Below are 12,267 nucleotides of genomic sequence, written 5' to 3'. Positions count from 1 at the left end.
CAGATACCACCAAAAGAAAGCTCTATTTGTGGGAAATTTGTTTGGATACAGTGTCGCATGACTGCGCAATTGTCAGTTAAAACGGCACAGTGCCGTATCGCAAAAATGGCCTTGTCATTGAGCAACCAATTCTTCCGGGGCTGAAGTGGTTAATTTAGTGTCAATAAAAGATCACCAATGGGGATAATTTTACACAATTCTCTAAAAGCAATATAATGCAACAGCTTAGCAGTGAAATGCAAACCATGCATAATATTGCACATTCAAATTGTTTATGAATGCATATGCATATATGCTGTAGAAGAGCTGTTCCTGGTGTGTTTCTTGAATCAACATCCTCTTTTTCAAAAAAATATAAGTGTTTCATTTCCAATAATTGTAAGCATTTAGTGAACAAAGAACAATCTCTTATTCAACACAATAACATAGTACATAGTTCAACGTTCAATAGTACCATAGGTACAAATACTATAAAAAGAATATATGGATCACATGTATGAAGTACAGTGTGTATAGAATAGAATCAACCCCCCTCCCCACCCTTTAAAATAATCACATTTTGTTGCTTTGCATACTAAAATGAAGATAGACACAGTTTTTTTCTTTATACAGCTTTATTCAACTTATGACATCCATATAAATATGCCCTCCACCAAATGCTGTCAAAAGGAGATATGGAAAAAGAGAAAACTGAGGTGTACACAGTATCTAATACAGTGTGTACAGTTTCTACTACTTCTGGTGGTGTACACGGTATACAATACAGTGCAGCCATTGTACAGTTTCTAATACAGTGCAGGCGATGTACACAGTATAATATTTTGGTTTGGGGTTCCCCTTAATATTCATACCAGACCCAAAGGGCCTGGTAATGGACTGCGGGGGGACCCACAGCATTTTTTTTAATGATTTTTATTTATATTGCCAGGATCCGACAATACATTACAGCCGCAACATTTTTTATTTTAGAAATGTCATTTTGCTGCGGTACTATTATAAACATGGGAAAAATGCGCTACTTTACAGGCAGACTAAGGAGACCTGACAGGCACGATATTTAAAGGAATGTTTTATTTTTATTGCTTCACTATGCATTATTAAAATCACTGCTCCTGAAAAATGTCAGTTTTTAAAACTGTTTTTTGCATTGATACATGTTCCCTGGGTAGGACCCGGGCCCCCAAACACTTTTTAGGGCAATAACTTGCATATAAGCCTTTAAAATTAGCACTCTTGATTTTTCCGAACCGGGAGGTGTTCGGCTCATCCCTACGCCTATGTAGTCTTCCCCTAAAAAGCCCCTAAGGTGTCCCATGTAATGTGCTGTCCAGCCGCAGGTGGATGAATAGATGGCAACACAAATAAATGTAGGCAAGTAGTAACATAAAAAGTAACATAAAAAATACCACATACATAAATGTATTTAAAGTGATCTCTTTATGCAGATTTTTAGTGTATTATTAAGAAATGCTAAAGTTGGGTTTGTGTGGACAGACCAGCTCCCGATTAGCACTCTCAGCCAATGGAAAAAATAGGGGGGGGGGACAGGGATTAGAACAGACCCCTGTCATTTGATTGTTAGTACAGCGGCTTCGACCTGAGATATGAGGTTTTTTTTCATTCAAACCCACTGGGTTCAATGAAAAAAGAACTCATAGTTTGTCCTAGGTGTTAGGTTTTGACAATTGTTTAGTGAATGCAAAGGTCATCTAGAGCATCAAATGTGTTTGTTGGCTCATGGGGATTCATGTGAAATATATATATATATATATATATATATATATATATATATATATATATATATATATATATATTTTGAATTTTTCTTATTCATTTTGGGGTCTGTTTATCAATATCTTTACAGAAGATTCACACTACGTTAGCCCAGCATTCACACACTTGTGTGTAAATCTTGGATGAAAATGTTGATACATTGATCCCTTGGGCTTCATTTTTTAAGTGTATATAGTCAAAACATTTTCTTTAGCTTTGGATACAGTAAGGTTGAAATAAAACCCCTGGAATATTTTTTTTTTTGCTGTCTACAACCAGTTGAGGAGGCTTCACTTTATTTCCTGACCTATAGACACAACAGGAAATCTTTCCAAAGTGAGGGAAATGCCATTTAAGGCTGAATTCACACTTGTGCATTTTTCTCTAGTGAATTTTCTATTGACATCAATGAATGCACATCAAATGCATGTCCACGTGCATTAATGTGCATCATACTTTTCAATGCATTTTGTATTGAACGTCAATTTGCATCATCATGCATTCATGTTTGTCATGACGCGTCAACACCTATATTGCTGTTCTGGTGACAACTCAAACTTTTAGATTTTTTTTCTATTTCTCTCTTTCATTTACTAATAGACATTGACAGGTAGAGAGGTTAAATCTCCCTAATGGGTACATAGACAACAATAAAAACATGATGCCCTTATCTACTCCATCCAAAAAAGATATTGCAATAGATATACTTCCTTTATAATTTTTTTTTCTTCATCGGAGGACAGAATCAGGTCAGAGTAGATTTGATCTACCCACCCATGCTTCTCTGCAGCAACTTGCAACAGTGATCATATTGCTTGCTGTTATTGGGGAGTTCACACCTATGAGCACGTGTTACCATGTGCATTTACGTGCCTAATGGCCCTCCAATATGCTGAACAATGCATCTGACCTTCACAACAATGCATACACCAACAAGCACATACGTTGTGTTGGAAAGCAAGAGTGCGTTTTTGTTTAGTACATGAACACGTGTTAAGGACCAATTGGAAATGAAGGACACAAGTCCTGCAACATGCATTGACATTGCAGGGCATGATAATGGCATAGGTGTGAATGGACCTTTACACTCTGGCGGCTTGGCCCCCCATTTTTTTATTCTGTATTAGTAAAAACTCATTGGGAATGTAACTCCAGCATTCAACTTTATAATTGCCATGGTGCCATAGCAGCTGGTGAGAAACATATTTGAAAGAAACATAGTATACTAATATGTGACTTAAGATATCAGAATATTAATAAATCTAAAGTATAAGTTTAGGCATGGTTTGTTTTATAAGGGATTCTGAAGAGAAAAAAGGAGGGTGCTTTTAATCTACTCCTAAAATGCTAGTTGCCTATAAGTCAGCGATTTCGATACATTGAGCCCCGAGAGACAAGCATGCTGATCAGGAAAGGAAAATTATATCAGGGCTCATACTCAGCATACTTTATACTTAGTGTGTACTAGAACTAGTAATTCAGCATGTAAACCAGGAAATTAACATTTCAAAAAGAAAGGTAAGCAACGACCTCATTTTTCTTCAGTACAGGTTTTCTTTAACCACTTGCCGACCGCCGCACGACGATATACGTCGGCAGAATGGCACGGGCAGGCATATGGGCGTATATATAAGTCCCTGCCTGCCCGCGGGTGGGGGGCCCGATCGGGCCCCCCCCCCGGTGCCTGCGGCGGTCGGCATTCCTTCGAGAGCGATCCGGGATGAGGGGGCGGTCATTCATTCATGGCCACCCCCTCGCGATCGCTCTCGACGAATGGAAATCCTTCGTGACATCACTTCCTCTCCTGTAATGTAAACACAGGAGAGGAAGTGATGTATTCTCTCCTCCGTGTCGGTATTTTTCGTTCCGGCACCGAGGAGAGAGGTTCGGTGAGTTGCACCAACACACCACACATACAGTAGAACATGCCAGGCACACTCACACCCCCCCTTTACCCCCCGATCACCCCCCCAATTACCCCTGCCCCCCCAGTCACAGTGACACCAATTGCTTTTTTTTTTTTTTTTTTTTTTTTTTTGCATTGGTGTCATTTGTGACTGTAATAACTGTTAGGGCAGTTAGGGTTAGCCCCCTTTAGTTCTAATGTACCCCCCTAACCCCCCCAATAAAGGTTTAACCCCGTGATCACCCCCCGTCGCCAGTGTCACTAAGGCTGGGTTCACATTGCAGCGGTTTGAGAACGGATGTGATTCGCACCGCACTGCAGTGCAAATCACATCCGATCTCTGTGCGATTCGAGTTCAGCCATACAGATAGTATGGCTGAATTCGTGTCGCACCCGCCGCACGCGCCGCAAACTCGCACGGGACCCTTTTTTTGGTCCGCAGCAGAATCGGATCGCATGGGTGTTCACACCATGCGATCCGAGTTTGCAGATCGCACTGCGATATGCGAACTGATCTGGGGGTGTCATTAACATTTCACTGACACTCCCAGCAGTTCTCATAGGGCAGTGTGAACTGCCGCCGGGAGGCATGCGATGCGGGAACCCGCCGCGGATTCCTGGCGTTCCCGCATCGCTCCAGTGTGAACCCAGCCTAATAAGCGATCATTTTTCTGATCGCTGTATTAGTGTCACAGGTGACGCTAGTTAGGCAGGTAGGTATTTAGGTTCGTCGCAACTTTTTATAGCGCCAGGGACCCCCATATACTACCGCATAAAGCCCCCTGATTGCCCCCTAGTTAACCCTTTCACCAGTGATCACCATATAACTGTTACAGGTGACGCTGGTTGGTTAGTTATTTTTTTATAGTTTCAGGGCACCCGCCATTTATTACCTAATAAAGGTTTAACCCCCTGATCACCCGGCGGGTGTCATTTGTGACTGTAATAACTGTTAGGGCAGTTAGGGTTAGCCCCCTTTAGTTCTAAGGTACCCCCCTAACCCCCCCAATAAAGGTTTAACCCCGTGATCACCCCCCGTCGCCAGTGTCACTAAGGCTGGGTTCACATTGCAGCGGTTTGAGAACGGATGTGATTCGCACCGCACTGCAGTGCAAATCACATCCGATCTCTGTGCGATTCGAGTTCAGCCATACAGATAGTATGGCTGAATTCGTGTCGCACCCGCCGCACGCGCCGCAAACTCGCACGGGACCCTTTTTTTGGTCCGCAGCAGAATCGGATCGCATGGGTGTTCACACCATGCGATCCGAGTTTGCAGATCGCACTGCGATATGCGAACTGATCTGGGGGTGTCATTAACATTTCACTGACACTCCCAGCAGTTCGCATAGGGCAGTGTGAACTGCCGCCGGGAGGCATGCGATGCGGGAACCCGCCGCGGATTCCTGGCGTTCCCGCATCGCTCCAGTGTGAACCCAGCCTAATAAGCGATCATTTTTCTGATCGCTGTATTAGTGTCACAGGTGACGCTAGTTAGGCAGGTAGGTATTTAGGTTCGTCGCAACTTTTTATAGCGCCAGGGACCCCCATATACTACCGCATAAAGCCCCCTGATTGCCCCCTAGTTAACCCTTTCACCAGTGATCACCATATAACTGTTACAGGTGACGCTGGTTGGTTAGTTATTTTTTTATAGTTTCAGGGCACCCGCCATTTATTACCTAATAAAGGTTTAACCCCCTGATCACCCGGCGGGTGTCATTTGTGACTGTAATAACTGTTAGGGCAGTTAGGGTTAGCCCCCTTTAGTTCTAAGGTACCCCCCTAACCCCCCCAATAAAGGTTTAACCCCGTGATCACCCCCCGTCGCCAGTGTCACTAAGGCTGGGTTCACATTGCAGCGGTTTGAGAACGGATGTGATTCGCACCGCACTGCAGTGCAAATCACATCCGATCTCTGTGCGATTCGAGTTCAGCCATACAGATAGTATGGCTGAATTCGTGTCGCACCCGCCGCACCCGCCGCAAACTCGCACGGGACCCTTTTTTTGGTCCGCAGCAGAATCGGATCGCATGGGTGTTCACACCATGCGATCCGAGTTTGCAGATCGCACTGCGATATGCGAACTGATCTGGGGGTGTCATTAACATTTCACTGACACTCCCAGCAGTTTGCATAGGGCAGTGTGAACTGCCGCCGGGAGGCATGCGATGCGGGAACCCGCCGCGGATTTGTGGCGTTCCCGCATCGCTCCAGTGTGAACCCAGCCTAATAAGCGATCATTTTTCTGATCGCTGTATTAGTGTCACAGGTGACGCTAGTTAGGCAGGTAGGTATTTAGGTTCCGCAACTTTTTATAGCGCCAGGGACCCCCATATACTACCGCATAAAGCCCCCTGATTGCCCCCTAGTTAACCCTTTCACCAGTGATCACCATATAACTGTTACAGGTGACGCTGGTTGGTTAGTTATTTTTTTATAGTTTCAGGGCACCCGCCATTTATTACCTAGTCTCACTAGTGTACCCCTAAATTTAGGGGTGTCTACTTTCCAAAATGGGGTCATTTGGGGGGGGTTTGTGCCATCTTGGCATTTTATGGCCTTCAAAACTGTAACGCCCTTAGAAAGCCTGAAGGCGGTGCTTGGTTTTCGGGGCCCCGTACGCGGCTAGGCTCCCAAAAAGTCCCACATATGTGGTATCCCCGTACTCAGGAGAAGCAGCAGAATTTATTTTGGGGTGTCATTTCACATATGCCCATGGCATGCGTGAGCAATATATCATTTAGTGACAACTTTGTGAAAAAAAAAAAAAAAAATAAAATAAAGTTTGTAATTTTCCGGCAACTTGTGGCAAAATATAAAATATTCCATGGACTCAACATGCCTCTCAGCAAATAGCTTGGGGTGTCTACTTTCTAAAATGGGTTCATTTGTGGGGGTTTTGTGCCATCTTGGCATTTTATGGCCTTCAAAACTGTAATAGGTAGTGAGGAGTGAAGTCAAATATTTACGCCCTTAGAAAACCTGAAGGCGGTTCTTGGCTTTCGGGGCCCCGTACGCGGCTAGGCTCCCAAAAAATCCCACACATGTGGTATCTCCGTACTCAGGAGAAGCAGCAGAATTTATTTTGGGGTGTCATTTCATATATGCCCATGGCATGTGTGAGCAATATATCATTTAGTGACAACTTTGTGAAAAAAAAATAAAAAAAAATTAAAGTTTGTAATTTTCCCGCAACTTGTGGCAAAATATAAAATATTCCATGGACTCAACATGCCTCTCAGCAAATAGCTTGGGGTGTCTACTTTCTAAAATGGGGTCATTTGTGGGGGTTTTGTGCCATCTTGGCATTTTATGGCCTTCAAAACTGTAATAGGTAGTGAGGAGTAAAGTCAAATATTTACGCCCTTAGAAAACCTGAAGGCGGTTCTTGGCTTTCGGGGCCCCGTACGCGGCTAGGCTCCCAAAAAATCCCACACATGTGGTATCTTCGTACTCAGGAGAAGCAGCAGAATTTATTTTGGGGTGTCATTTCATATATGCCCATGGCATGTGTGAGCAATATATCATTTAGTGACAACTTTGTGAAAAAAAAAATTAAAGTTTGTAATTTTCCCGCAACTTGTGGCAAAATATAAAATATTCCATGGACTCAACATGCCTCTCAGCAAATAGCTTGGGGTGTCTACTTTCTAAAATGGGGTCATTTGTGGGGGTTTTGTGCCATCTTGGCATTTTATGGCCTTCAAAACTGTAATAGGTAGTGAGGAGTGAAGTCAAATATTTACGCCCTTAGAAAACCTGAAGGCGGTTCTTGGCTTTCGGGGCCCCGTACGCGGCTAGGCTCCCAAAAAATCCCACACGTGTGGTATCCCCGTACTCAGGAGAAGCAGCAGAATTTATTTTGGGGTGTCATTTCACATATGCCCATAGCATGTGTGAGCAATATATCATTTAGTGACAACTTTGTGTAAAAAAAAAAAAAAAAATTATTTTTTTGTCATTATTCAATCGCTTGAGGCAAAAAAATAAAATATTCAATGGGCTCAACATGCCACTTATCAATTTCCTTAGGGGGTCTACTTTCCAAAATGGGGTCATTTGGGGGGGTTTTGTACTGCCCTGCCATTTTAGCACCTCAAGAACTGAGATAGGCAGTCGTAAACTAAAAGCTGCGTAAATTCCAGAAAACGTACCTTAGTTTGTAGATGTGACAACTTTTGCGCAAACCAATAAATATACAGTTATTGACTTTTTTTTTTACCAAAGACATGTGGCTGAATACATTTTGGCCTAAATGTATGACTAAAATTGAATTTATTGGATTTTTCTAATAACAAAAAGTAGAAAATATCATTTTTTTTCAAAATTTGCGGTCTTTTTCCATTTATATCGCAAAAAATAAAAATCGCAGAGGCAATCAAATACCATCAAAAGAAAGCTCTATTTGTGGGAAGAAAAGGACGCAAATTTTGTTTGGGTACAACATTGCATGACCGCGCAATTACCAGTTAAAGCAGCGCAGTGCCAAATTGTAAAAAGACCTCTGGTCATTTACCAGCAAAATGGTCCGGTCTGAAAGTGGTTAAAGGACCAGTTGAGTTTGGTTAAAACTTCTCAGCCCTCTTCCTTAGTCTCCTCATCTATTCTCCCTCACACGGAAAGGTGACATTTTCCTCTGAAGCAGCCAGCATGTCCAGCGAAACCGGTCAGGCTTCCAGCTTGGTCCCATGCAGCCAGTCTTTGGGACACCTCCTCTCCTACCTCCTCCATTCCTTTAAGGGACTGATACTATCCTGGATACGGACTGATACACTTTTACTGCCACAAATACAGCTTGGACTTTTCAAGATTCACATGGATGGCTAAGTACACTTCCTCTGAGTGTTGAATGGCTTTGGGTTTCTTTTCAAATCATACTGATAGCACACACACTGGGCAATGATAAACCACATATCACACATTTGGAGATATTTCAATTGATTAAGTGATTAATTTACCAATTAAGGGAGGACGGCAGATGCTTGCTAATGTACCATTAGAGCACTATATGTGATAATGAGGACATCCCTCCCTGGGAGCATTCCATTTGTATTTGTACTTGACTCTTACCATAAAAGCCACCACTTCACTCTCATCTCAAGCTGGATACATAAGGACTGATCTCACAAAGGACACCCCTATGGTTTTCATAGGCTACTAACCGCATTCAGTGACCCATTGTATCACCCTCAGCTGGGTAAATTTCACATCACACTCCAAACAGTGTTGGCCACATGGGGGTGATATAGGTTTGGATATTTTTACATATCCAGGAGAAGGTCTCTTGACGGAATTTATATAAAAGTCAATTCTGACTAACTCTGGAATATAATTCACCATAAAATCCCTGTCTAAGGAATTTTCTGCAATATTCAGCCAGGAGCTATAAAATATTATCTTATAATTGGAGGACGCACTAGCATATGATTATTGATTTTGCTGACACATATTGTACCCCCCCCCCCCATTGGAGCACATACATTCAAATATATATGTGCTAATATATATTTTTGTTTTTCTCCCCCTCTTTCTTTTGGGAGAGGAGGTTGTTTATACAACTCCACTACAGCTGCCATGGTTTTGTGTATTTTTAATAATTGGCCAATTATGCTTTTATGAGATAGATAGTGGGTTTTGCATTGTCTAGATAGCTGTGTTTTATAAAGCTGATTTCTATAGTTCTATACACGTGTCAGATCACTGGGTCCAGTTACACTTATCAATGGACACAACATACAGAGTGTATAATTGAGGTTGAGTTCAGTTAGGCTTTTATGTTTTCTTTTTATCATAATCTAAGAACAGTGGCAGCCCATCCATTAGGGGAACATGGGTGCCGCCCCCCCATCCATGCGTCCGGCCCCCTAATCTACATACAGGGGGCCTGATGCATGGATTCCAGTGGAAGGGGGTGTGTGGATGTTTTTTTAAGCACGTGATTAGAGCCAGAGGCTCTAATAGGCTTCAAAATAGGGTGGGCTCGGGGCGCAGAGCACTGCTCCTCAAGCCCACCCAGCTGTGTGAGAATAGCGAATATTCACTGACCCTCCTCTCAGACAATCAGGAAGTGGGTTGTACGACCCATCACCCGATTGGCTGAAAGCACAGGCGCTCCTATTGGTCAACTAGATGGAGGAGACAAGAGACGCATGGCGGAAGCCGCTGTGATGCAGAGGAGGAGGGGATGCCCATAGCCCATCAACCCGTAGGAGTGCCCATCTGGAACCTAGATGGGGTAAGTGCTGGATGACTGACCATGAGACCCCAAGGTCATTGTATTACTTTTTTGCCTTCATGCTTATAAAAGTGTATAATGTAGTCAATATACTTTACTGACCACCTGCTGAACTAACAATGACCACGAGGAACAGTACAAGTAGTAGCACCTCATATGATTCCAATGAGGGTCCAATGCTAATTGTTCTTCCACTCTTTTTTTTTTTTAAGTGGTAGCAATGTCTTCTTTTTAATTTGTATCTACAGGTATGCCTATATTAAGGCTCACCTGTAGGTACAGTGAATATCTCCTAAACTTGCATTGTTTAGGAGACATTCACACTGCATGCAGCTGGTGACGTCACTAGTGCATTCACTCTGAAGGGACGGAATATCTGTGCTGTCCCTTCAGAGCTGTGCCGCAGCGGTGACTCCCTTGCGCATGCGTGAGAGTGACATCATCACGAATCTGGAAAAAGTACTGGATAAATATGGAAGCCCTGTAAAGGGTGAGAGCACGCCGCTGTAAGTAAGTGTTTCATAATGTGCTAATATGCGATGCATAGTAGCACAATATGCCATTGTCCCACAGGGTTTAATAAAAAAAAATCTGGATTACAAAGTGTGATTCATTCTTGTTCTGTTTCTGTTTATTTGTATCATACACATTGGGTAGAAGTGCCTTGGCAAAGGAGACCTATATCACAATGACAATTTTCTACTTGGCTTTTTATGTATATAATGCAGTCATCAGTATAGACATATTTAAAGCAGAACTTCAGCCAAACAGATAAACACACAGATAAAAATACATATACAGGAACAGGTCAACCATTGAAAAGATTTTTACTCCAGTTAATCCAGTCCTGTGATGTTCACTGCTCTGCCACCCATCACATCCATTGCAGGGCAGGAGATCTGATTATTCCTGGCTTAATTTTGCCAACAATTGAAGGTCTTGTCCCTCATCCAGCCCTTTACTCCTATCAGAATTTCGTTAGCATTTCGTTAGCAAGCACTTGAACACTGAAGCATATTGGCTCCCTTTGTTGCTTTTTCATCTCCCAGTCTGAACTCTGCTGCACAGGGAATTGCAAAGGTTGATTTCAATTGAAAAGCAGGTAGCTGCATTGCTTGCATAAAAAATATATTTAATAATAAATTGTGCACATGACTCTGCATTAATTTGCATCTTTTACATCTTCCTGGAATTCAGCTTGAACCCAGGTACAGTTCACTTACCAGGTTCTGTGTTGGCATAATGGAGCAAATAAACTTCAACATTGTTCTTGGACAATACTCCAGTGTGCTATTAAACACAACATGATGAGTTTAGTACTTTTCTGCCAATGGTTTTGGTGAAGGTAATTATCTGGAAAGTGCTATAATTAATTGCATTTTGCTTCCCATGGATGCAGCTATCTTCATTTGAACACTTCTTGTCTTGCAGAAGATTACTGTTAGAGGAAAGAATTTGGGTTTCTTCCAGGAGAAACTTTTTGAATGTATAAATACTTCAAAGAGAATAAAAATGAAGCAGAGAGGTATGTGCTCTGCATTCATTATTTTATTCTCTGTGATTTAATTTATGGTATCAAGACATTAACTTGTAAGACGCAGCAACTTTCACTTTCTTAGTTGTTTGCTAACAGCTCTCAAACATGTCAACTGCTTATGAAATGTACTTTCCTTTGTTTCTAATAAATTTCAAACTGCTGTTTTGGTTAAGGCAGCCCATAGATGAGCCAGTTTCATTAGTTTGACCAGCAGGTTCAATGCAAAAAAGTGACCTGATTCCCCCATCCATACATTTGGGGTGGATGGTGCAATCCTCCTCACTGAGCTATTGTATTCTGACATCAGAATACACTGATCAGTGCTGCAGCACTAACTGGGTGGGCAAAATCTGACTGGGTCATTGTACACAGTTGATCAGTAAACCCTGCTGAAATGGCTGAATTTTCATCCCTGTGTGGCCGGCCAGCCGGCTGCTATAACATAATTATTCACTAGAGAAAATTTATAGACAACCCTTTCAAAGTAATTAAAAATGTCTAAAGCCAATTTTTTTGTTTTTTAATAAAGTAGGGAAGGGTTAGAGCCCTTTTAAAAAAAAAATTGCTGTCTGTGTCTTCCTGGGAAATTAAATCATAAATACTGGTGGTTATTTACTAAAACGGGAGAGTGCGACATCTGGTGCAGCTCTGCGTAGAAACCAATCAGCTTCCAGGTTTTTATCATCAAAGCCCAACTTAACAAGCTGAAATTAGAAGCTGATTGGCTACCTTTAGTGCCTGCTGCACTGATCGTTGGGGAAGAACCCAACTGGCTGGTTGACTTGTACACCCAGAAAGCCCATACATGGATC

At 42.3% G+C, this 12,267-nt stretch overlaps 1 protein-coding gene across 1 annotated transcript in view; it reads left to right on the top strand.

Moving 5' to 3' along the window:
* The window catches only part of PRSS12 (serine protease 12), a 272,750-nt gene that overhangs the window by 171,376 nt on the left and 89,107 nt on the right, over positions 1–12,267 (top strand). The window lies entirely within an intron of this gene.

This window comes from Lithobates pipiens, unplaced genomic scaffold (genome assembly GCF_037356315.1).
Source record: "Lithobates pipiens isolate NorthernLeopardFrog02 unplaced genomic scaffold, aLitPip1_a1.2 Scaffold_13, whole genome shotgun sequence".
NCBI classification, from domain to species: Eukaryota; Metazoa; Chordata; class Amphibia; order Anura; family Ranidae; genus Lithobates; species Lithobates pipiens.
Note: the sequence above shows the minus strand (reverse complement) of the source record. Positions and strands in the feature narration are given on the sequence as shown.